Source organism: Gymnogyps californianus, chromosome 2 (genome assembly GCF_018139145.2).
Source record: "Gymnogyps californianus isolate 813 chromosome 2, ASM1813914v2, whole genome shotgun sequence".
Taxonomy (NCBI): Eukaryota; Metazoa; Chordata; class Aves; order Accipitriformes; family Cathartidae; genus Gymnogyps; species Gymnogyps californianus.
In genome coordinates this window covers 110,369,668-110,382,933 of record NC_059472.1, presented here as the reverse complement: position 1 = coordinate 110,382,933, position 13,266 = coordinate 110,369,668, and the positions used below count along the sequence as shown (strand labels likewise).

General features: G+C 44.7%; 1 protein-coding gene across 1 annotated transcript in view; it reads right to left on the bottom strand.

Annotated features, from left to right (window-relative positions):
* GLI3 (GLI family zinc finger 3) overlaps positions 1-8,378 on the bottom strand; it is a 210,968-nt gene extending 202,590 nt beyond the window's left edge. The window contains exon 1 of the mRNA XM_050891183.1: positions 8,319-8,378. The gene's annotated coding sequence lies outside the window, so the exon portion shown is untranslated. The remainder of the gene's footprint in view (positions 1-8,318) is intronic.
* Positions 8,379-13,266: the final 4,888 nt, after the last annotated feature.

Below are 13,266 nucleotides of genomic sequence, written 5' to 3'. Positions count from 1 at the left end.
TAAAACATACCCATACAGTAGGATCAATAAGTGGCACTTTCTACTGAGGCAACACCTCCATTGCTTTTAATACACATCACCCACATACTCTTACAAGTAGATTATCTCTACTTTTGTTACGGGATTTAGAAAGCTGTTAAGTATAACCCCAATTAAATGTTTTTACTATTACTTCAACAGATTAAACTCTCTATCTAAATAAAACAGCTTTCTGCCAGGAAAAAAGTGATTCATAGTTTGTTACCCAGTGAACAGAATTTAATGGATTAAAAAACTGAAGGATTCAGGTCAAATTGTCCATATCCAACCAGTCCATCCCTCACAGAAGTTGTTGTTTGGGGACATGCAATACAAAGCTGAGGGATACAGAGCCAGAATTTAGAACACATCTTAGTGACTTTACATTTCAGATACGATGTATCCTCTGAGGTAAAAACTCATAACCCATTCATTATCCAAGAGTCTTTAGAGTAAGTAACTGAACTTTAAAATAAAAAAAAAACCAAACAAAAAAAAAACCAAAAAACCAAACCACAACCCCACAACCAAAACCAAACAAACAAACCAGGTCATTAACTCTGCATCTAAGCATTTGTTACTTTAATCACACAGTCTTGGGTTTCTTTATTCCTCATTTTGACTCTCTTACAATCTAAATACAGACAATGGAAAGAACAAAGGTTATTTCTTAAAAAATAGAAAGTGCCACATATTTTTCAAGTCTCCAAATCTGTAAATATATTTGGGGAGGGGGCTGGGTTTAAAACCGGTAATGCACTTACCCTTAAGAAATCAGAACTCCTGCCAATTAAACTGCCTAATATTGCTAGAAAATTCAGAGTAAGCTGTTACTGCTTGTTTTGCAATCCTACATGTCCTTGTGCTTCAAACTCTCCAGCAGGAAAAACTCTAATAATTATGTCAAAGTAAGATTAGCTGTAAAAGAATTAGCACAGGGCCGGGGGCGGGGGGAATCTCCTGTGGACTTTACTGTTTGTAGCAATAGGTTAAAATGAGCAGTGACACTTCAAACTTCCCTACCAAGTCTACACTCAGTTTTTGCCCCTATCTTTCTTCAGGAATTCAGCAGCACTAAATCCAAAACAAGTAACAGCACAGTGACTTCCTTCTGTAAACCACTTGTTTAATGAAACCTGAATTAGAGCATTCATATGCTCAAGATTTGAAAGGACAGGAATATGCAGAGAGGAGGACAACCAGCAAGACTTGCTGTGTTGATAACATACCCTATGACTTCCTCTGCTGATACTGTTATTAGCACTAGGAACACTTATGGTGACGATATAGGATGTTTTCTTCTTTCCCTTCTTGCCAGTCTGTCGATGAACAGCTTGGTAAAGCAAATTACAAACATCTGTAATGGGTGTGCATTGCATCACGATTTATTTAGTTCATCACATAAGAAGTTACTACAACTGCCACAGAAAAATGCAGAAATATTCTAATTTAGAGCACCAGAGCTAAACGTGAATTCCAATGGCATGACCACCTTCTTCACACTTTTTGCTTTATCTCATCAATCCCAACAGATGAAAGTTTCCTCAGAATCAAAACTAGATCTATATATCAACGTCAATCTATGCAGGAACTGAGCTCAAGGAAGAATATATTTAATATACATCTATTGCGAAGATGTGCCTTCTGTTTCCAACCTATGATATGCAAATGAAAGAAGAAAAGACTGTATTCCATATTTTACAGTTAGCATTTAAAAACAAGATTAAAGGAATCAAGTAGAATGTTTTTGAAAGTGCCATGTTGTGATCACCAGTCCCATTCCTGGAAGCCTGTTTATCTCCTCAGCATACTCTCAGCTTAAGGGATGCCTTTATCCAGAATTTCACGTTCTAACCCAACACAGATGTTTTAACACGTAAAAGAGCTAGGAAAGCTCCATATATCCAGGAAGAACTTCAAGTGTGAAAGGTACTTTATAAAACTTTATCTTCAGCTTTTACAGTTTACTTTAGGTTTTACACCTGTCTCATAGTAGCAGTAAAACTGCATCATGATTCCTTCACGTTTTTGTAACTTGACAAAATACAACAGCACAACTCTGAACTGCTGCAGTATAAATTACTTCGCAATCCACTATCCCTGTAGTGTAATCATAGAATTATACAGCTGTCTTATTTTCCTAGAAAAAAAATCCATAGTGAATTGAAGAGCCAAGCAAAACCACACGAAACCACACGTCCTGTTAGTTAAGAATCAGTAGTGCTAGGATTTCATTTTAATATAGGCAGTTCAGAACAGCAGACATTGTACTCAAGTGATACTAACTTGATCTGTGTTTCTGACTATTCGGTTTCAGGTATTCATACATCTTATCTAATGAAGGCTTCATTCTCTCGGCAGCTGGATTAAGTATTCTTTAGATACAGTTGACTTTCTTGACATTAACAGATTTGTATGTAAAGAAAACAGTATCATACAAAGTAGCAAACATAGTTGCAGGAGGTTCAGCTCTAAACCACCAAAAGGTTAGCTGGGTCCTTTAACCCTGACCTAAATATCAGATACCAAAAAAATACAGCAGCATTTTGAGCATCATTTTAAAAAAAGCATTGATTGTCTTGGTAATCAGTGCAAAAAATAACTTGACATTAGAGCGGAAACTTCAGCTAAGAAAATTATTCAATCAGATCTCTTGGTAGTGGATTCTGATATTATCAGTTCTGACACCCAGCAATTATTTAGAGACAAACGCATTCTATCCCAATTAGTTCGTCCCTTGTTGTAACCTAAATAATCTTGCAGGCATTTTTAAGATCAATGTATTGTCTTGTTTCTTGCTTTGTTCTTAAAAAGAGAGAGAAACCAACTCTTCAGATCAGCAGCCAATTTAATACACTTTCAAGGTAATGCAGGTACAATTTATATGTACAGCGTATACCACAACAAAACCACAGTATGATGCCAGCACAATCTTTAAGAAAGTTTTCCCCTAAATCTCTGCAGAAAGCGGCCTTAAAAGAAAGCAGGGATTAGAGTGAGCTGGAAGGTAGGGAGGGGACTTACCTCAAACCCAGCCAAGCGGAAATCAGAGCAGTAATTCTACAAGTCGGCAGAGTACACTTTTAGAGCTATAATGGTGTGAAGAAGTGCTGGGCAGCATTGCCTGAAGGCAGCACTAATACACTGATGACTAATGACTGGGCCATGCAGACAATGAATTTGGGGGCTGAAAACTAACAGAAACCGTGCAGTACCTTGACAAATGGGCTTTCAAAATTTCATTCATTGAATAACCTTTAAGCACAAAATTGGCTCAAGTTCTCTCGGGAATAACATGACACATGTTGTTGGACAATAAGTATTTTCCTTTTTAATTAAAACTATTACACCAAATACATAAACATGATTACAGTGAATAAAACATAAGAGTTAACTATTTAGCAGCTAGAAAAGAAGACCGGACCCAGAATTTGAGGTGCAACACCATTCGTTCAGAAGGGTCAACAAATCCCAGGGTTAACTACCTGACTCACTGAAATTCACCCTTGGCAGAATACATTTTCCCTTCTTTGACACTTAAAGGAGAATGAGAACTTCAAAGGTATGTTTAATGAGCTGCTACAAATACAATTGGTTAAAAGAGGCTCAGAAATTATGTACTAAACGCTGCATTGTGCTTAGAATTACAGCTGAAAAAGTCTCGTTTTAAGGAGCCCAGTCAAAGTCAAGCCCCCATAAAACAAAGCAAGCCTCATACAAACTTTGTAACCTTGAGTACTGACAAACACATTAAAACAACAGAATCCCTCCTTAAAGTAGCTCCTTTTTTCAGTGCAACTCGACTTCCAATTTGAAAATAGCAATTTTGGCTATTTTTACAGACAGAATGAAATATCTGAAGTGTCTCTAAATTAACAAGTACCACTTGCCATAGACAGCATCGCCTTTAGCAGCTCCTAAAAACTTCAGAAAAGGATCTTAAAACAGGAAGCTTAGTGAGCTCATAAAACTGTTGTTGGAGCCAGGAACACATAGCATATTTAATCTGAAAACTGTGAGAGTCTACAATGATTTCAGCAAGATCTGAGGCATGCCCTCAAGGTTTGCTGGGATCTGGGATTAGGGAGTTGATAAGAACCCTCTACTGCCCATGGACATGTTTTTCTTCTGCAGTTAAACACAAATGCATAGAGACGTTTGACTGCTGCTTGGCGTTACTGCTCAAGTTATATAAAAGCTTTGCAGCTCCTTTTGCTGTCAATATATCAAAGTTTAAAAAAAAAATCATCAAAGTGTGAAATTTCATTTAAAGTCTTTGCCAGTCTACAGCTCTATTTCACAGACCTATCAAATAAAAGTAAAGATGAAAAATGCACTGAAAGAACTTGAAAAGTTTGCAGCAGCACCCATGCCCTATTTTTGTTTATTCTATCTCATTTTATCTGTTTTTAAAGTATAACAAATCAATTCCCTTATAAAAATGATGAAGTCTAAAGAGAGGACGTCTATAAAACCTATGGTTAAAAGACAACTTGAAATCATTATTACAGCTGAACTTTTTGTTGAATAAAAAGCTTCCTCTGTAGCCATTTTAGCATTTTAATTGCCAAACTGCAAGTTGGCAGAAAATTTCTTGAATCTTCCAAAACAATCAGAATGACTACAGAATATGAGTGCCAGAAAAACTAAAGCCTTCTTCAAAGTATTCTTTAGCTAGGGATTTACAACAATTGCATAAAGAAGAAAAGTCTGACTTTTAAGATAATCTACTATAGTCTAAAAGCATTAACATTCCATTACTAAGGTTTTCCTGAGGATTTCATGACTCATTGATTCACTTTTCCTTCAAGTCTGCTTTTTCTTTGTACATTACTGTCTCCATATAGTTGAGTGCATGCAACACTGATCATTAAACTGCTTCCTTCCATAACTCCAAATAAATCCTGCTTTAATAACCATCAGATTCCTTATTTATCAAGCAAAGATGACTAACTTTTCACTAACACTCTGCAACATAAAAATATGCCATTACTTCCTTGAATACGCAGGATGAAATTCAAACATGCTATGGAGTGCAGGTAATGGAATAGCTTTCCCAAAAACGAGGCAGGAAGTATAACTGAAACTTTCATGGGTCAGTATCAAATGCACACTTTTATCTTGTTAAAAAATTAAGTAATCTGCAAGATGAACAAATTATAATGATATGTCAATACTTGAGTATTTTGGTTTCTCTAACACCGATCCCAAAATAAACAGAAATGATTTATAACCATCGATACTCTAATTTCTTAGTTACAAAATGTTTTTTGTGTTTGAAAATGCACAATGTATCTTTCATAACTGAAGATTACTTATAGCAGTAAATGCTGTCTTGGCCACTGCATCCCTTCTCAAGCCAAAAACATTACTCCACTTAAGCAGGAAAATGCAGGTGATGTCTTTCTTTTGTAGTACTTCCTCAGAAATGCTTTGGAAAACAGCATGTCCTACTGAAAACCATGTGCAATTATCGGAATGCAAGAGTGCACTCATTTAAGCACCTTAAGCCACAGTTTTACTTCCACTGCTGCTTAAAAGAATATATATACACTGAGGGAGTCCTTTTCTTACTCATTCTTCTTACTCATTCAAAATCACATAATCCTGCTTTTAAAGAAATAATCCTCCCCCTTAAAATAGCCTTCTCTCATAGTTACTATTATTTATGTATTTAGAATTGGGCTATACACCAAACTGAAAGTATTTACATACTAGCTAGTTAAACCCAAACCTTCATTGTATAAACAAACTCTCAGGAGGCTGCCTACAGTTTACATTGCTAAACTCATTCACCATTACTTTTAATATATATTTCCTCAACTGAAATACAGTGGTGTGGACACGGCAATTTTTACATTTTAAGGTTACTTTACTTTTAAAACACTGCATTCGTCTTCCTTCAAAATAATCATGACATATGTAATTAAGAAACTGTCAGATCATTATTAATTTTTAATAAAGGACCTAAATGAAATAATTATAGGAATCAATCAGTGAGGCACCTTTCCAAATTACAATGCAATTGCACAAATATTCAAACTACTTAAGGCCAGTTCTTGCAGATTTCAATCTGCAATGTTGCTGAACACCACATCAAAAACAATTTTCTAACACAGAGAAAGTTAGTGATTTCTCACTATTCCACCAACTTAAACGGTTTCAAAACAGATACCTAGATCACACACAGAAAGAGGGGCAGCCGTGCCCTCTTAAAAATGTTTGTTGATTTAATCAGCCACATATCTCAAGGCCTCTGAAAAATTTCGCTTCCAAGTTTTTCTGTAGCACACACAAAAGAAATGAAGTCTGCACGCTGAAGCTTAAAAAATCACGTTTATTGAGCCTTGAAAATCAAGCGGGAAGTAGCAGGGGCGCGACGGCGATGAGTATTTTGCTGTGGGTTGCTACCTAATACTCCTTTAGTGAAGTAGCCTCTAAAACGTGACACTGTATATCAAACGGACAGCTATCCGTACCTTTGACTAAAAGGCTCTTTGAGATCCGTACAGTCCATCATTTCAAACTGAAGTGGCAGCTGGAAAATGTGGAACAGCTGGCAAGGAGCTGAGAGAAAATGTTTTACATAAATATATCTATATACAAACTGGCAGAAGGCCACGGACACCGTACCCACAGGACCGGATCAAAACTACGCACCAGAGGGTTAAAAAGAAAATTTGGGGGGCAAGGTTGGGGAGGGGTGGGGGTCCTTTTACCTTTCCTCTTCACGTGGTGCGAGGATTTGGGAGCGGGCGCTGGCGGCTGAGCGCCGGCGAGCCGCTCCGGAGGCGCGGTTGTTGTGTCAACACCCCGACTTTACGGGCTAATTAAAATCGCAGAGGGCCCGCTCTCCTCGGACCCCTCAAAGTTGCGCGATGCGAGGACGGGCCGCGGTGCCGGCCCGGGGCGGCTCCAAGGAGCTCCCCCGGGGCGCCCCCGCCCCCCCACCCCCCGCCGCCGGCCGCGGGCAGCCGCCCCGCTCCTCCCGCCTCGGCCCGGCCCGCCGCCGGCCGCCCAGCTCCCCAACTTGACCCAGTGCCAACGGAGGCGGCGGCGGCGGCAGCGAGGAGCGGCGCCCCACGCCGCGCCGCACGCGCCCCCCCCACGCAAAAAGGCGCACGCACCCCCGCGCACCCACCCCCGGCCGGGACGCAACTTTCCCCTTCCCCTCAGGGGAGCCGCCGCCGGCGGGGAACAACGGCCGCCCCAACGGCCGGCCCCCGGGGCGCCCCTCCAACCCCGCCAGATGTGACAGCGCCTTCTCCCCCGCTCCCCTCGCCTTTCCCCCTGCAAAGTTTGCGGCCGGCCTCCCGGCGTGAAAATGCCCGGGAGTTGCTCGGGGAGGGGGGGCGAGGAGAAGGGGGGGGGGGGGGATAAAAAAGCAGCTGCCGCTCGCAAATCGGCAGCTCCGCCGCGGGACGTGACCGGCTGAGCTCGGGCGGCCCGGCCCGGCCCCGGCCCGGAGCGGGGAATGCCCCCGCCTCTCCCCGCACTCCGCTCCCTCAACTCCCGCGCTCTGTGACAGCCATTTTGGGGGTTAGACACCTCGCTCCCCTCTACCCCCCCCCCCCGCCTCCAAGTTAGGGAAGCGGGAAGGGGGCCGGGAGCGGGGAAGGAGCGCTGGGAGACGAGAAGAAAGTGGCCCGGAGCAGAGCCCGGGGAACAAAGAACTTCTCGCCCAAGTGGGTACGTACCTGCCGCCGCCGCCGCTGCCGCCGAGCCCCCGCGCTGCCCATGGGCGAGGGCCGGGGCCGCCGCGGCTCGCCCCCGCGCCGCTCCCCCGCCGCCGCGGCTAGCGGGGCCGGCCCCCGCCGCGGCCGGCGGGCATTCTCCGGGGGAGGGGGGGCCGGGACACACACGGGACAGGGGCGACAGAGGAGGGCCGGCGGGTGTTGGTGTTGGTTGTTTTATCCCTGCCCGCCTCCCGCGGGGAGCAGCCCGCGCCTCTGCCTCTGCGTGGGTGTGTGCGTGTGTGTGCGCGGATCTGACATCAGTTTCAGTGATCTTGTAATCTGATCCCTTCTGACTCACTCGCACTGACTGACATTTCTGATTTGGTTCAACAAAAAGACCGGAGGGGAGGAGAAAAAGAAGAAGAAAAAGGGAGGGAGCAAAAAAAAAAAAAAAAAAACAAACCCCAAATCCACCGCCTGGTATCAGTTTTCGGAGGGAAGGGGGGACCCCTTCGTCCCGTCCCGTCCGCTCCCCTCCCCGCCCCAGCCCCGCCGCCCGGCATTGTTTTGGCTCGGCGCAGCCACCGAAGGAGGGGAATAAACACAACGCGCCGAGATACTCACGTGTCGGAAAAGTTGTCCCTTTTGCTTTCCTCCCTCTCGCACACTCCTCTCCGCCGCCTCCTTCAAGTTTTACAGATGTTGCAGGGCTCCTCGCCGCCGCCCCCTCTTCCCAGCGCTGCCCTCTGGATCAGAGCAGGGGAAAGGCTCTTTAGGGATAACTCCTAATTTAAACACCCTCCGCTAAACTTTCCCCCCTCCCTCCCCTTCCTTTAAGCAGCGGACAGGGCTCCGCTCTCCTTCCCCCCTTCCCTCCGCCCGTCTGGGACGCGGCTGGCTGCTGCCCCGGGCGCGGATGCCCCGGGCCCGGCGGGAAGCGAGGCCGCCTGCCTGGGGGAGCGGCGGAGGGCGGAGGGCTGCGCCCCGGGGTGCGGGTCGGGCCGCGGCCTGGCGGGCTGCGACGCGCGCTCTCGGCATGACACCCCCGCTCCCCCCTTCCTCCTCCTCCTCCTCCTCCTCCCCCCGCCATCCCCCCGGCCCGGCCCGGCCCGCCCCGGCGGCGGCCCGAAGGCGGCGACACCCCGCCCACAGCCGGGAGGCAGCGCGGGGCGACGGCGGCCCCCCCGGAGCGGCCCCCCTCCGCCTCGGGTCGCGCTTCCTCGCTCTCCTCCTCCTCCTCCTCTCCCGCTCCATCCTTCAGCTCAGCCTGCATCTGCAGCCCCCTTTCCTCGCGCAGCGGTGCGCTGGACCCCCCTTTCTCCCGCCCTGAGGGGTCGGGGCCTGCCCCACCCCAAAAAAAGTCCGGGCTTTTGGGGGGAAAACGTGCCCTCCGGATGGGTTTTCTGTGTGTGCTGCGGCTTCTGGCTTCACGTTGGCTCTGGCGCCGCAGGCTGACTTGACTGACGGACTTCAAGGAAAGTTTCACCTAAGCCATGTGACACTGAAAAATAGCGCTTTCGGGGAAAAAATGCAAGCGCATGGGCGAGGGGAAGGGTGACGGTGGTGCCTTCGCCGGCTCCTCCTGTCCCAGCCTGCCTGCCAGCCTCCCCAGCGCCTTGCCGGGCTCCTTTAGCCTTCACTTCACCCTGCAAAACGGGGCTCCTCGCTGCCTCCATCCCTGCCCCTCATCCCCGTCCTCCTCCCGGGGTTCCGTGGGAGCAGGTCTCCCACAGCAGTGCACAATGCGGTTCAGAAATAGCAGGAACTAGGATGGCAAAACTTATTTGTTCCAATATGTCCATCCTTCAGGAAATGATACATCCTGACAAGACACCTTGCCTTTTTCTAGTCCCGCAGATTGCTCCCCCGGTATTAAAAAAGTCTGAGAAACCATAAATGAACGTTATCGCAAGCATTTTCCATCAAGTCAAAAGGTGGGGCTGGCTCTCGGGAAAAGTGTATATATTTAAGTTGTTGCCATCACAATGTCAAATACTTCATATGCACCTTTGTTCATAACCTGGCTCGCAACAGAGCCAAGTAAAGATTTGTTACTGATGTAGACGATTTAGCAAGGTACCTAAGCTCGGGCTACCCTAATCATTTGAGGAGTCCCACAAAAATCAATAGTTCTTGAAGAAAGGCATGTTTGCTGATGGAAATAAAAGACTGGCCTTTGATGCTGTGCATTTCATAAAGCTTCCCTTAGTCTCGCCATTGGAAATGTTCATTTTATTACAAAACAAGGCTGCAGGTATTTGTGGTTTGGGGCGACTTCGTTCATGAGTTTTTTTAGAAACAAAGAGAAGGCAATCTTGTCTGACCCAAAGGCCACTTCAGCCCAAATTCCCTCAGACTCACTGGTTTTCTTCACCTGGAAATCTTCTCTAGGTGCAAAAAGGTAGCTTTGGAGAGATGCCTATAATTTATGGATGTCCCAGGCATGGTCAGACCAATTGCACTGGCAATCCCAGGCACGCTCATCTGTGTGCACATTTTACAGCACCAGGTCAGTACACCCTGACTTTCAGGACAGACACAGATGCTTTCACGGTGAGTGAGAGGTGCACATCATCCAGCCTGCCACGCACGCCCGGGCCAGCAGATCCCCGACGCCTGACTCCCATCCACTGCGGGGAGTGTAAAGGCGAGCACTGGGATGCAGTGGAAAGGATGACAGCCTGTGACCTGGTGCCATGACTCCGTAGCCAGCGATTTCACCATGTACCAATGGGCAAATCTGCCCCTGCTCAGAATGAGCAGCCCTTGGTTGCCCAACCGATACTGCTGACAGGCGTAGCGCTACGTGAGGAGGAGGCATGTGCAACAGCAGGATCTGAATACAGATATCAAGAGCTGATATTCTTCCACCTTTTTTCATCTTATATGACTTCCTTTTCCAGTCCCATTTTCCTAGGAAAATATTAGCTGTTTCATGATATTACAACAATAGTGATATGGTACTGCAGATGTTTTGTTTTAGATACATGTATATATACCAGGGGGCTGGTGGTGTACAGAATGTTTAGGCAAACGTCTGGTCCCTTTAGAGATCCGTTTAAGAGCTACATGATTCCTTCAGCCCATAGTTCCCTTCTTTCTTTTTCTGCCTATTGCCTATTCCTTTGTATTTTTGCAATCAATTTTTTTCTTAAACTTTTTTTTTCCTCTTTGCATAATGAAAGTCCTTAAAAGTAACAGGGGAAATTAACCAACATACTAAATGTTACTTTATAAAAGAAACAAATTAATGTGGAAAATCCTGTTTGTCTAACCATTTATAGTTCAGTATTGCTGATCTTAAGATACTACTTTTAACAATAGGTAGAAAAGATGTTCAAACAGGGGCATGATTTTAAGTTGAGGATGGCCCTTCAAATCAGTATTCCTCATAGACTTTTGAAAAAATAAATTCCTATTTCCTGAGCGTTTGGACATCTTGTCACGTCATAAAACTATATTTCATCTTTCTTTTTTGTTTTTGTTTTTTTTTTAAATTCTGATTCACACCGGCTCTGTTCAAGGCACACATTTCTGATTTAAGATAAAAAACCCCAAACATTTCACTACACTCAACTCGCATCAAAATTAAGACAGACAAGTAATTATAAAAACTAAAGAGCAGATAGAATGCTTTGAGCCCTGCTTATGAAAAATAAAAAAAGACTCCTGACACATTTCTGAGCAGTGAAGGTCTGGAGAGAAGGGAAACACAGAAACAACAACCAAGGTTTCTGCTTGTGCCTGTCTGAATGGTCAGGCCAAGCAGAAAATAAAAAATGACGGAGAGTGGGTGACATTTGCCATTTGAAAGGTATTGTAAATGTTTCAACATCTTGACAATGAAGCGCATAACAGAAGCTTAGAGCATCCAAGACTCTTCAGCTAAACAAAATGAAAATGGGCAGCTCTGTTTAGGGAGGTGCCTTTCTTAACATCTTTCACGTCTGCTTCAGAGGAATCATACTTGAAAGACACAATAGCAAGACAAAAACTATATATTAATAAAATGTAATGACTTTTCCACACATCTGGATTGCCCCTCCAAGAGAAACTGACCTCTGAGACTTGTCTATGATGTCTCCCTGCAAACAGGAACTGGCTCTTGCAGAAGACCTGTTGGCCAGTGCCAAAACCCATTTCTCTGACAGAAGATACCACAACCACAGGACATTTCTGCCATAAGTTATGTCACGCACAATACTTCTGCATTTCTTCAGCCTACCTTATGTCCCCACTTCTTCTCAGCCTATGCCTTGAAAATTACAGGCCTCCAGGCGGTGCACTTATATTCCCTTTTTGCTGCACCCGTTGTTCCAGGAAAGCACAATCAGAAGGAGCAGGCGCTCTGCTGACATAAGCTGCAATGCAAAAGACCTGATATTAAGTCACATCAAGAGCCAGTCTTCTCACCACTCCCAGCTGCACCACCCTCCACTTTCTCTCCAATCCCAGTGAATACTCCTCTGGACACATTCAAGGACCTTAACTGTTGCTGGTTATCCAGGTGTCACTCACTAGCAGACAAAGCTATCAAGGTAGTCGCGTTTTTGCCAATAGGCAAATAACTTATTAGAATAAATTCTATGAAATGGGCACATCTGCTGTGCTTTCTCAGGGGCAACCTCAGGTGGAGCACTAGAATGTGGAGCAATAGCACCAATTTCTGGTCATTTATACAATATCCATCACCAGAGAACTTGGCCAGTGCATCTTGCTCCCACCCATGCAACCTCCTTGTTGCATGGCTGCCTAGTACAGCAAAGAGGTCTCAAGAGGTAGCTGGTGGAAGAAAAAGAGGGGTATGAGGTGATACCATGTCAAAATCCTTAGAGTCTGCAGAAGGAGCAGCTGGGGGCACAGGGAAAAGTGCATGGCCTAAGGTGGGATGTGGAACTGGGGTGTGGAGGTGGCCACGTTTGGGAGGGATATAAAGGTCAGGGCAAAAACTTTATCTGCAGTACTGACAGGGAATTGATGTAGGCAAGGCAAATGGATGGGGCCTGAGTAGGGAAAGAACTAATTAGTTGGCATCTCTTAGTTTTGAAAGAAATTATAAACTGATGTACGACTGCACAGTAGTCCAATTTAGGTCTTTAGTGGAAGCCAAATTTCTTTTACTTTTCTGTGAGAAAGGCAGTATAGTACCTGCTATATTCCCAGAGGAAGACTGGGAGACGGACTACTGAACTTTAATAAAAAAATTGGAGCCAATATAATGATTTTTCTTGCAGTCTGCTTGCAATTTTTTACCCTTCTAGATTAATGGCAATATAACGTAACATTGTCATGTTGTGGAACATACTTGAAGTTACATAAATATTGCAAACCTGAATTATTAGTCAGGGAAGTTTGTTATTTACTTACTCATAATTCTTTGCATTTCATTTATCTTACAAGGTTAAACTGGTCTTATGAATTTCACTATCAATTTCCCTTTCAGAATTTCTTTTACTGACACATTTCACTTTCCAGTCTCACAGAGAATTTTTGTTTTGCTTTGGATTCTTTCATTATTTGGATTTTTGATTGTTACTAGTGCCATTGAAAAAACTGGAAAATTGTCAGCAAA